This window comes from Balaenoptera borealis, assembly GCF_965194805.1.
Source record: "Balaenoptera borealis genome assembly, chromosome: 5".
Taxonomy (NCBI): domain Eukaryota; kingdom Metazoa; phylum Chordata; class Mammalia; order Artiodactyla; family Balaenopteridae; genus Balaenoptera; species Balaenoptera borealis.
The window spans coordinates 114,353,986-114,366,715 of record NC_138862.1 but is presented as its reverse complement, the minus strand read 5'-3'; the positions used below and the strand labels follow the sequence as shown (position 1 = coordinate 114,366,715).

General features: G+C 35.1%; 1 protein-coding gene across 14 annotated transcripts in view; it reads left to right on the top strand.

Moving 5' to 3' along the window:
* Positions 1 to 12,730, top strand: part of MBNL1 (muscleblind like splicing regulator 1) — a 177,898-nt gene that overhangs the window by 66,570 nt on the left and 98,598 nt on the right. The window lies entirely within an intron of this gene.

Genomic DNA, 12,730 nt, shown 5'->3' with positions numbered 1-12,730 from the left:
TGTTTTAGAAAGGAATCGTCGTTTTAACACTGGTGACCTGGTCTGTGATCCTGTGTATGTTCCTTAAATAAACATGTTTATTTCCAGCTTTACGACTTGAAGATGCTAATCCTGAAGTTTGTTAGCTATCTCAGTATATGGAGGATAGTTTCCCATGTAATTTCTCAGGCACTATTTAATCTTCATTCTTGTTTTTCACTTGACCCACAGTGATTAAAAAAAACAAAAATGACTTTCTAGTATAGGAAAGCAATTATTTTCCCTTTCAATTCTAAATGAGCCCCTCCTTTTTTTCAGCACAATAGAGTATAGAATTTTAAATTAAGAGATTATTTAATACACATAATTCTTGCCAGGAATATTCTTTTCAATTCAAGATAATTATGTAAACAAATTAGTAAGATATTGTTTATATTAGTCAGATAGTTGCACAGGATGAATCTTTGACATTAGCAATAAAGAAACTTAATTGCTAATGTATTTATCTACCAACACAAGATATAATAGTTTCCTTGAGCAAGTTTCTTCATTGGTAAAATGAATAATTTGAATGAGCTCTCTCAATTTTTCTCACTCCAAAATATTCTCCTCTAAAATTTCCTTATCCCAAAGCAGCAGCCATTTGTGATAAGCCTACTATGAGATTTGAAATACATAGGTATCTCTTCCACCTTATAATTTATAACAGAGATGAATATGTGCCAATTTATAGTTCACCTGTGTCTTTCATTAAAAGATTGGAAGATGCAGAAATATCAAGTTTTCCATACAGGTATAGACCAAGTTTTTCTAGAATAATTAATCTATGATTAATAGGTATTCTATGAAAAATGTTGACAATCAAGTTTAGGAATTTTCAGGAGCATAATAAAGGTTCTGACAAGCCATGTAGGAAGACCCCTGTTTAACTTTAATTTTTAAGAACTCTATTTGACCATAACCCCCCCCCTCCCACCGCCCCCATGCTTTTGAGAAGTGCCTTTTCACATGTGGCACCACTATTCAGCCAGTAAATATGTACTGAGCCCCTACTATGTTGCCAGGTTAACTAGGTGCAGGGATACAGTTGTAGTCAAAAATTTCTCCCTTTGTGATGCTTAACAACAGAGAAACACTGATTTAGATTATCTCATTACTTTAGGAAGATACTTTAGTAGCAATGTAATGTTTATTTTTAAAAAGCTAGTACCGATTTTTCTATTTTCACTGACAATCCTGACATACCATTCTGTCTGAAGAGCTTTATAATTGAAAGGACTCTACCATTTCAGCTGGCAACATTAATTCAGTCTCTTATCTTCTCTTCCACATTTTTTTGTTTGTATGTTTTAGTTTCTGTTGTTTAGATTGTTGAAACTGATTTTCATGAGTGGGCTTGAGAACGGAGGTCAGAAAACAAACTGTAATTGATTTTTTAATGTTTAAAGTCAGAGTTATTACACTAAAAAAAAAGCTCAGCTTCCGTTTAGTTTCTACCATAGGGACTCCATCTTTCGTTATGCAAACCTATCATATTGACATGATTGTGTTTTAAAAAATTAAGTTTTAGTTCAAGCCAACATCTACACTTAGGCACCGTTTACACAGTAAAAGTATTTTTAAAGGGAAATTCAGATTCCTCATCCTCTTATAAAATCTCAGTTCTCTCAAATTTAAAATACTAGCTGCCTGGGCAGTACTTACTATTTTGTAGTTTAAGGATTATTTCATTTTATAAAAATATCTGACCCTTAGCGACTTCCTGGACATAAGTAAGTTTGCCCAAGCAAGAGCTGCTTTTATTGTACAGGTTATTAGCATAATATATACAACATAACATAACCACATGTATATGAGGTGAGGGATGGAAGTCAACCTTTCCCAACACTTGTTATTTGAGTTATTTGACACCAAGTAGATTATTATTACTATTCTAGTTAACCTGAACCTTATACGTTAAGTAAATACCTGAAATCAAGAATTACACACACAGAATGGCCATTAGGCAGTAAAGTTTCTTTTCATTTAACTCTAAAACAATATAAAATACTATGCATGGTTAATTTGCTTCTAGTCTTGAAAAAGTGACAGTTCCTAAATGAGCCTGATCATTTTAATTTTGATTCATATTAGGGATTATTAAAGTTCTGTCAGAGTTTATATTTAGTCCCTGGCTTGATTTTACCCAGCTCATTAAAGCAAAATTGTCTTAGGGTCTGTCTCTTGTAGCTGTTTAATACTTAATATTCAGTTGGCTCCTCAAGATAAGTTCCTGAGGGTTTGTGAGAAGCTGAAGAGCTGCGAATAGTGGTTAACAAGCTATAAGCATCTCCATGGAAAATAGAACCTTGTGAAGCCCAGATTTAGGAGAATCTTAGTGAGTAGTTATCTGACAATGCATTAAGACCTAATAAGTTAATCTCATTTTTCTTTCTTCCTCCTTTTTTTTTCTCTTTCCTTCTTTCCATCTCGCCCTCTACTCATCTCTGAACACTCTTGGCCCATTTACTTTTCTTCTTCATATTCTTCTTCTCTTATCTCATGAATTCCCTCAGTCTCCCTCATCTGATCGTAATAGAAAGTGATGTATTTGATAAAACGTGTTGTATTTAAAAAGCAGTTTTAATTATTTCTCCATTTAAAAATCAACTGAGTTTAACCTTCTCTCTGTCTTTTCATTTTCTCCTCCCATAATGGACACCTTTGCCTTTTAACCTCTGTTGCCATGTGGATTAGCGCTCTGTGACTTTTTTTTTTTTTTTTAATTATTATTTATTTATTATTTTTATTTTTGGCTGTGTTGGGTCTTCGTTTCTGTGCAAGGGCTTTCTCCAGTTGCGGCAAGTGGGGGCCACTCTTCATCGCGGCGCGCGGGCCTCTCACTATCGCGGCCTCTCTTGTTGCGGAGCAGAGGCTCCAGACGCTCAGGCTCAGTAGTTGTGGCTCACGGGCCCAGTTGCTCCGCGGCATGTGGGATCTTCCCAGACCAGGGCTCGAACCCATGTCCCCTGCATTGGCAGGCAGATTCTCAACCACTGCGCCACCAGGGAAGCCCTGTGACTTTTTATATTTGTAAATTCCCTTATCTTAATGTAAATATTATAGTGATGGGATTTAGGAATTTTATGCCACTTATTAGATTTTTAACCTCACATCTAGTAGGCATACTATAATATGTCTTCCTTACTTTTCTTTCTAGAACTAGAGCTCCATATCCCCCCCTCAACGGTGTTTTCGGCTGTCTGTGGGACGCTAGAATGGCCTATCTCCATGTATTTTGTTGCATTTTGCCATTGCTTCTTGTGTCCTGTCGGGGAATTTTGATGATTCTTTTCAAGTGCTACTTGAGCTCTCTGCTAGTTGTTCCCGTTCCCTTGTTCTCTTAGGGTCTCGTGCTGTGTGGTCATGTCTCCACTTCCTTGGCTCTGTCCATTGACGGACCCTTGGGTTCCCTGATGGCTGCCTCTAAACCCTCGTGAGGGCGGGGATATTCCTCCCCCTGCTGCTACGATTGAGCGCCCTGTGCGTGCTCGGTACCACGTTGCCCTCTACACTTGCTTTCAGTTGTTAAGGCTTCCCAAGCTTTGGCTGTGGCTCAGTGATCCTGCTGTCAAAACCCTGAAGCTTTCCTAGCCTCGACACTCAGTGGTAGCAGCAGGTGTTGGGATTTCTCCAAGCCCCTAAGACCCTGGGAGCAACAGAATGGCCGTTTGACTTAGACTTCAGGAGTTTTCAAAGCACCAAGAAACCTCTCCAGAAGATATGTAAAGGTAAGATACTGATTTCTCTAGGAAGCTGTTTTAGAAGCTAAAAAACCTACAGCCATTAATTTAACGTAGACTCCATAGCTAGAGTATCCTTGGGCAACTCTGTATCTGATGATAGAGCCAAAACAAAACACTTCTTTTAGGAATTTGGTGTGATAATCGCATTTCTCTTTGATTTTATTTAGATTAAACTTGGCATTGAATAGATTTTTAAAAATAACTTTTCCATTCTTTGAAGTGGAATTCATGAAGCACCTTTTGGCTTTGTGTATCTTGTCAGAAGAATCTTGCTGAGAATTGAAACAGTTAAAAATAAATTAGAAATTATTTATTTTTCCAAATGCCTGTATTTTGTTTACCTCTCCATTCATGTTTAAAACCAGAAACAAACATGAAATGATTATATCCTCAAATTCTTCAAACTCAAACTCCTATGTCCATAGTTAATTCAGAAGGAACGGGAAAGGCAGCTCAGGATCGTGGTAGTGCTAGAATACGTAACTGTCCGTTGTCAGAAATGCTGCTTGGCTTTCTAAATATAGCAGTCTCTTTTCTTTTCGGATTTAAGTTCAGGTTTTGTTGTTGTTGTTTTTAAAGGGGATTATTTCCCTGCCTCTGTTTCTTAGGGGAAAAATTTTATTCCATTTGCATGTAAAAACCAGGATGAAAGATACACATGGGGTGTTGGTGTGTGTGTGTGAGGGGAGGGAGGGAGCACAGCCCCATCTCGGAATGAACGACCCAAATCATCTCTTCAGCATGAATAGCTTTTGTGGCAACTGTTATTTATTTATAAACTTTATTCTTTACTCTGCCTCCATTCATAGACATTATTCTGGGAAGTGTTATTAACACACCTCTTCTAATATGAGATCTTTGGCGGCCTTACTATCAATTCATGTCTTCTTTTTTCTCCCTTTGTTTTCTTTTCAATAAGGACTTAATCTCTTAATTGATTCCCTATGGTTGGAATCAGGCTATTATTAGCTTACTGTCACGTTGAAACACTTTCATCTCAATAACCAAAAATGTAACAGGTTTTAAAAATGAAAAAAGAAGAATGTTGACTAATAGCTGTACAAAATGAAAACAAAGATTTATCTTTGATAGTGCTTATTTTAGCATGTTTATTTTTAAAACTATATGATGTTCAACAAAGTATTTTATTTACACTTGCAAATATCCAAGTTTTATTCCCTCTAGACCTCGAAGCATAAGTAAATGGAATGTTTTGCTGTCTTTCTAGTGCATCAAATTGAGTAATTGATTTCATATCTAAAAATAGAAAAGGGAAATTTTAATACTTTGATTCTTAACATTTATAATGAGTTTACTGTTTTAAAAAATGTATGGCACAGTCTCAAGGTAGGAGTTTGCATTATTCTCAAGTTGGCTTGTAGAGTGCTTTTTCCCTGTTTTATTTATCTAGAATTCTTTTTTTTTTTTTTTTTTTTAGAATTCTTATATTCTTCTGGGACAAGAAATGAAATAGAACATATATATATATTTAACATATATATAAAATTTTATATATATATAATTTTACAATGATTTAATTAAGTGTTAAGACAGAATGAGAGATTGAACTTATTATGGCCATTTATAAAATTACCTTACAATTTTAAAATTACTTTAAAAATATTTTTAGTGGAACACAATTAATTAGTGATATTCATTGTATTTAATGTTCTATGGCGAAAGTAATATAAGCAGGACACAATATAGTAATATTGATAGTTTAGTGATGACTGTTTTAAGGCATATAGAAAATGTACATGATATCATGAAGTAGTGGTACCGTAAAGATCTTAGCAGCTAGCTGAATAGAATAAATAATAGTAATAAGTAAATAAATTGAATAAATAATAGAGTGACTTTTTTAGCGATAAGGAAACAGAGGACCAGTAATTCACAGTTTCTCAAGCCCAGAGCCAAGACCAGAATCCAAGTCACTGAATTCTAACCCAGTGCATTTGCCTCTATGTGATTCTGTTTCTTAAAGTTGCAATACATTTGAGGGGCCAATTTGCCAATGTCAGCAGAGCAATGAACGGATTCTAGGAATTGAAGAGATTTTCTTCAGTATTAAGAGTTTCTGAGCATGGCTGATAAACATGGGCTCACTTCCACAATGTAGCATGATTGAGGCCTTTAGAATTTCTTTTTTATTTCTTGTCTTGTTTAGTGTGGCTTTCATTATATTAGGATTTTGAAAAGTACATTGGAAGGATCATTAAAATATTTTTGTTTGATGAGAGTATAGAACTTCTGGCATGTCATTTATTTCAGTTTATGATCGTGTAAATTTGGCAGTTTTCTGAAAATTAAAATACTTAGAGTTGAAAAGATTGTTCAAGTATAGGCAGTATATTTTCTGCTTCTAAGCAAAAATTTTAATTGGCTTTCATTGTTTCCAAAATTAAAAAATTCCTCAACTTGTATTTTTGAAGATATCTGTTTATTTGTGGTATCATAAAAGTGGAAAGAATGCACATTCTCTGTAATACAATAATTATATTTGTGTGAAATTATTTGATATATTTATTAATTGAATGCATTCTGGTTGTCTGACTTGGAATTATTACTTCAAAATAGAAATTCTCCTTGACTTTACCGTATAGCTATCATCACTTAATAAGACCATGCTTAGGTTCCTTTAATGTGGTTCTTGGGGAGGTATAATTGTAATCCAGTCCCTTTGCTTGATGCCCAAGATGCTCACTATCCAAGATGGACCTAGGAGAAAAATGTGTACAGAACTAAGAATATAAACTCTGAATTCTCTTTTTAGAAAGTTCAATTTGAAAAATACTTAAGTATTGGAGTAGTTTTGGAACAGGAGTTTGTAAAACTTAACTTTAGAAAAAAATACGAAGTACTTATTCACTGAAAGTCTTAGAAGTCTTGGGCTAGTTCGCAAAATAAGGTCTGTTTAATCCCCCTCATAACGATCCCTAAGTATTTCTACCGTCACTCAGCTCATAAGACTCATACCTCTCAGTTCCCACTGGTTCCTATTTCCCATCTATTCCTTGTCCCTTCTTGGAGAGTATGAGAGTCGTTCAGACTGGTGGGCTATGAGCAGAACATTTATAATCGACATTGAGAAATGTCAAATGTGAGCCTTTTATAATATATTTCCTTTGTTGTAACAAATAAATCAAAGTTCACAGCCTCATTAGACGTACCCATGTACAAAAGAAAGAAAAGAACAGAGCTGCACTTGGTTTGAGCAACTAAAAGAAGGGACAGATCTAGGGAGTGATCCCCGATACTAACATTTTTGATACTTTAGGGGAGTTTTACACTGTTCATTATTCATTTTGTTGTGTGGAAATTAAAGTTTATCGCATCAGAATTATTCAAGATTAAGCTATCTCTTTCGTTAATTGCAATTTATTGATTACCTACTACCTCCAGTGCCATTACAATAATTATCTCATTTATTCTTCACAAAAATACCTGGAGGTATGTAGTGTTATTATTTTACCTTTACAAATTAGGAAACTGAGGCTGAGAGAAGTTGAATAACCTGCCGAAGATATCATAACTGAATCCAAGGATTCAAACACAGGTTGTATGGCTCCAGTGTCCACACTCAGAGGTCCTATTATTTGTCAATTCTGGCAGTGAGTGCTAGTTCCTAAATTCAGTACTGCCTCTTTTCATGACCTAGTGCCATCAAGGTGCTCTCTTCTAAACCCCCTTCCAACTCAGTCTGGTCTACGTTCATCACTGGCTAGTTGACCTTGAAAATGTTACTTACTATCCTCTTTCAGTCATAGTCACACTTGCTCTGAAATATGAGTAAGATCTCCTTGTCTTTTTATGAAGACTTAATTTAATTTAATGAGACAGAGTATGCCAAGCACTTAGCCAAGTGGCTAGCATATAGAAAATAGCCAATAAATTGTTGATGGTATTATGTAACTTTCTCAAGTTCATACAACTAGAATTCAGACCTAAGTCTGTCTGACTGGAAAACTAAACAAAACAAGAACATATACACACATACACACTTTCCACAAAGCAACAGCAATAACAACAGTAACCACAAAGCAAAAACTCATGCTTTCTCTGAACTCCGACACTCTCTCTCATCCCTAGCCATACCTTTTATGATGAATAAATCAAGATGTCATGTACGCTGCTGGGAAAAGTAGCATAGTTTAGTGGTTCAGGGGGAACTCTAGAAGTAAGGCTTCCAAAAATTAGAATTCTAGCTCCATTGCTTGCAAACTGTTTGATGTTAGGCAAGTTACATAACCCCTCTACAGTTCTTTACCTATATGTAAAGCTAATAATTATACCATTATTCCATTATTTCGGGTTATTATGGACAGTAAATGATTAAAAAGCTCCTCCAATAAATGACTTTTAATAATAATTGACTGAGGTGTACATATTTCTTTTAAAATATAGTATGTTCACAGAATGAGATGCATGGCTTATGAAAATCAGAGATGGACAGGATCTTGGTGATTAAATGATCTTCCATTCTCCAAGAATTGATATGATTTCCCTGTCAAAGCTATTTTACCTCAGTAGCAGGCCAGTAGAGAAAGGTGGGGAAAAGTTATCAAAGATCAGAATTGACCCAAATATGGGGTGGTTTTGCCATCAGGAAGGTGGGTGAACTTCTCTCAGTTGGGCAGTGTCAGTGACAGGCATCATGGTCACCAGATGGTGGGAATGGTCCTGGTTGAGTAGATGGTAGGTAGTATTATCATTCTTGTATTCTTTCTCTTTTGAAACAGAACCCAAAGCAGCAGGTGGGGTTAAGTTCTGGAGAGAGAGGGTTAACTTGGACCGAGCTGAGTATCAGAGGTTAGCCTTGAACACTAGTCAGAACAGGGACTTCTTGAATTCTTGCTGCTTACGTGTCTAGCCTCCTTTACTAGATTCTCAACTCCTTGAGGTTGGGGATGTTTATTGTATTTACTTGCAATGCCTTGCACAGGGTCTCGGAAATAGTGGACACTCAATGCATGTTTGACAATTAAATAAAAGACTAGAAGTTTTGGAAATGGGACAGAAGAACTCATTTCAGGATATCATGGTCGCCAAAGGGATTGGAAAGCAAGGCTACAGTACAGGAAGCCTAGGCTGTCCTGGGGCTCCCTCAGGGACAGAGAGAAGGGTTAAAGCAGATCCTAGAGGTGGGCCAGGGAGCTGAATGTATATAATCTTTGTAATGACAGGTTTAGTGACCTAGCAGAATTGAAATTGTTAATGTAGCCTGATTAATGAATGTGGGAATAAAATATTCCAAACTGTTTATAAAACTTTTCAAGCAAGGACATATTTAAAGAATAAAAGCTATTGGTATCTATTTACATTCATTTTTCATACAGTTAAAAATGATATTTCTGGCATTAAAAACTCAATTTTGGTGCCAGAGACTTGAAGAAAAATACATCTGATGTAAATATATCATTAATGTATATATCCTTACATAAAGAAGTTATCAAAATACGGTTTTAAATATGTAATATTGTAAAATTGTAATTCGTAATGTACGAGTAAAATGAAGAGCCTATGCAGATGATGTGAGAAGTCAGAGTGTAATTATAAAAGCTGAAATATTTGTGGGGGATGGTTGGTAAAACTTTGGGGTTTTATTATAAATTTAACTCCTCTTTTGATATGTGTTCTCCAAAGTAATAAGATGAAAGCATTTTTCAATCAAAGTTTGCATTAAAAACATAAAACATATTGAAAAGAAAATTAACTCTGCTTAGCGTTAAACCTAACAATTTATGTTGATACTTAAGTTGCCATAAAGGTGTTTTTAGGTAAACCAAACAGGTATGCCCATTATTCGGCATGGTATACGTAGGCTAGACACATTTGCTTCTTGCATTCACACCCAAGATGTTGTGTGCTGGCACCTGAAGGATGGCTGTTTAGAAAACTTCAACTGAGAGTTAAAATCAGATCAAATGTTTCCATGAACATTTGTGTCTCTTTAATTTGAAAAAGACCATATGCTGCAGTAGTGCTTCTATAATATTAAGATAGTGTGGAACTTTCCAGGGTATCCCAAGAACAAACTTTTAAATCAAGAGCGAAGTTATTTCACATTTAAAAAATTTTGCTTTGGAAAACACACACTGATGTGAAGGTAAACAAAAAATTGAGTCCGAAAATGGAAAAATCATCACTAACACAAGTACGTTATTTTGTGGAAAGTAGGGTCCTTCCCTGCTTTTATTTTCAAATGTGTCTGTAAACTCACCCTCTCTTCCTAGTTTCTCTCTGAATACATAGAGACATATACAGAGATGTATACATAGAGATGACAATACACACACACACACACACACACACACACACACACACACACACACTTTAGCTTGTACCATAAAAGATTTACACCAGAACACAAATTGCAAGATGTTATCTCTGTAATTATCTTCAGTCATTTGCTTTGCTTTCATGGCTGTGCATCACTGAATTATATCTGGGTGTAGCGTACTATCTATATGAGGAAACACCCTGGCAGTGCTTTTTTTTTTTTTTTTTCTGTTTTTCATTTCCTGATGCCTGCTTTTAGTTTATTTTGTCAATTCATCTTGTGAGTTTTAATTAGGTAGTAAGTTTGAGATATTATTGAAACCGTATGTAGTAAATAAAAGTTAAACTCATCATAAAATCCTTTACACATGAAATAACTTAGATACCTGAGTATCAGTTTTCTCCTCCCAACCTTTGCCCCGGATGTGTTCTTGGCAGTTTAATCTGTTCTGTTTTACCCTTTTCATAACATAAGAGGCAGTGAGTGGTACAAATAAAATTAGTGGTATCTCTTCCTGAGGAGTTTGCTGTTGGAAATAGAAGTGTCAACGCTAAGAGAGAAAATGTAAATAAAGTGAATGGTGCTTGGTAATCGTCACCAATTGTCACTCTTGATTTCCTATCTGGCAGTTGGCCTTTGATGTATGAATTTTTTTTAAGACTTTTGTAATTAAAAAGAAAAAAAAAGAAATTTGCTGTATGGAACAAGCCACACAAATATTTAAAAAACACTTTTTATTAAGATGGACAGCTGTATAGTTAAACCACTATGTATGTATATATATGTATATGTATAATTTATTAGACATAATTTGCAGACACTCTCACACCATTTCTAAGTAGAATTGCAATTATGCTGGTATAGCTTGGGGGTTAGGAGCATTGGCTCTGGAGCCAGATAACATATAACTTGGGCTCAAACCCCAGCTCCACTACTTACTGTGTGTTTCCTTGGATAAGTTGTTGGACCTCTCTGAGCGTCAGGTACCCCATCTTTATAATGGAGATAATAATGGCACTATAGGATTGTTTTGAGGATTAAATAAATTAATAAATTTAAACCATTTAGAGCAGTGCCTGGCCTACACCAGATATTCAATAAGCTGTTGTTATTATTTTGCTATACTGTTTTGTGACTAGTTTCTAACAGAAGTGGTTATCTAGCCTCCTGTTTTATGATGCAGGGCTGATGGGAACTGACAATGTGAGAAAAAGGTAAAACTGAGAGTCAGCGAGAGTGTTTTCTAGCCAAGAGGTCAACTGCCAGAGGAAAAATTCATGTGGTAGTACGGGGTCCAAAACTTAGAAAAACTTATGGATGATTGATGGGAGGGAGCTACACTTAAAAATAATCTGAAGTTATGTCATTGGGAGGTGGGGCTTGGCAATAGTGCCCTTTTGGAAGACTTAGAGAGTAATCCTCAAATGTGTCCACATCAGTTCTGCATTTCAGTGTCTTATAGTGAGAAATTTTTACCAATATCCATTTAAACCAGTTTCCTTATTTAAAAAAATTCATACTTTTCACATAAATAGGTTAGGTTTATTATTTTTTTTAAACTTTCATTGTTTCCCTTCCTTTCTTCTTGATTTTCTCCATATTGTCCCATCATTTTCCTGAGAAGAGTTTATTTTACAGGGATTGATGCAAGGTATTATTTTATGGACTAAACCTGATGGCCCTCGGAAGGACGCTGTACTGCAGGATAACCACATTTTCCTGGGATAGTTCCCATTTCAGTTTTTCTATTAGACTTTGCATTACTGTTCTGAAGTAAGGAAAATACAGGCCTGCAGTTCTGTTTTCCAAGTTTGCCTAGGCTGATTAAAGCCACCATTATCATCTACAACAGAAAGTGAAGGTTGCCCAAGAGGAAAGTACAGAGCACCTCCAATTAAAAACATTAAAATAACAAAGGCTTTAGAAGCTGTTTTCATGATTCCCGACCCTGTGTTCGAAACTTCTCATGACCCACCTATCACAAAGGTTGTGGTGACACTGTCCGAGGCCCTACACCAAATCTCTAAACAAAATCACTTTAATTTTAGAAAATAAGTAATCTATATTGTATTTTCAAAGTCTAGGGTTGAGGGATTGAGCTTGTACTTTCTTTTATGTATTTATGGTTTTGGAACCATGTTGACAAATTTGCAAACATGTAATGAACGTTCATACAACAAAGGATACCTAAATGTGCTATATTAAGGTTGCTACATGGAAATAGACCTCTTTAAAAAGGACGTCTCAACTCAGAGGAAAGTTTAATTTTAGGTTCATTTGTGACCAAAATTATTTTAAAATATCTTTACAAGGGTTGAAAAGTAACATATTGAAAAATAAAGTTAATTATTTAAAAAATACTAATTCAGTTGACACTTTATTTTTAATAACAGAACCTCAAATTGAGTTAAAATTGTCCTTTAGTTATTTTCGTTATGAATTTCCATTCCAGAGCTATTTTAAAATTAGATTTCATGTTTAAGTCTTCCAATAGACCATTTTCTACCTGTAACTCAAATATACCAGTCCTTATGGAAATCAGGTCAGTTTCTACTTCATGTTTGTAAGTTTTTGGTGTTTTTTTTCTTTCTTCCTTTTTGTTAAAGTATAGTTGATTTACAATATTGTGTTAGTTTCAGGTTATAGCAAAGTGATTCAGTTATACGTGTATATATCTATGTTCTTT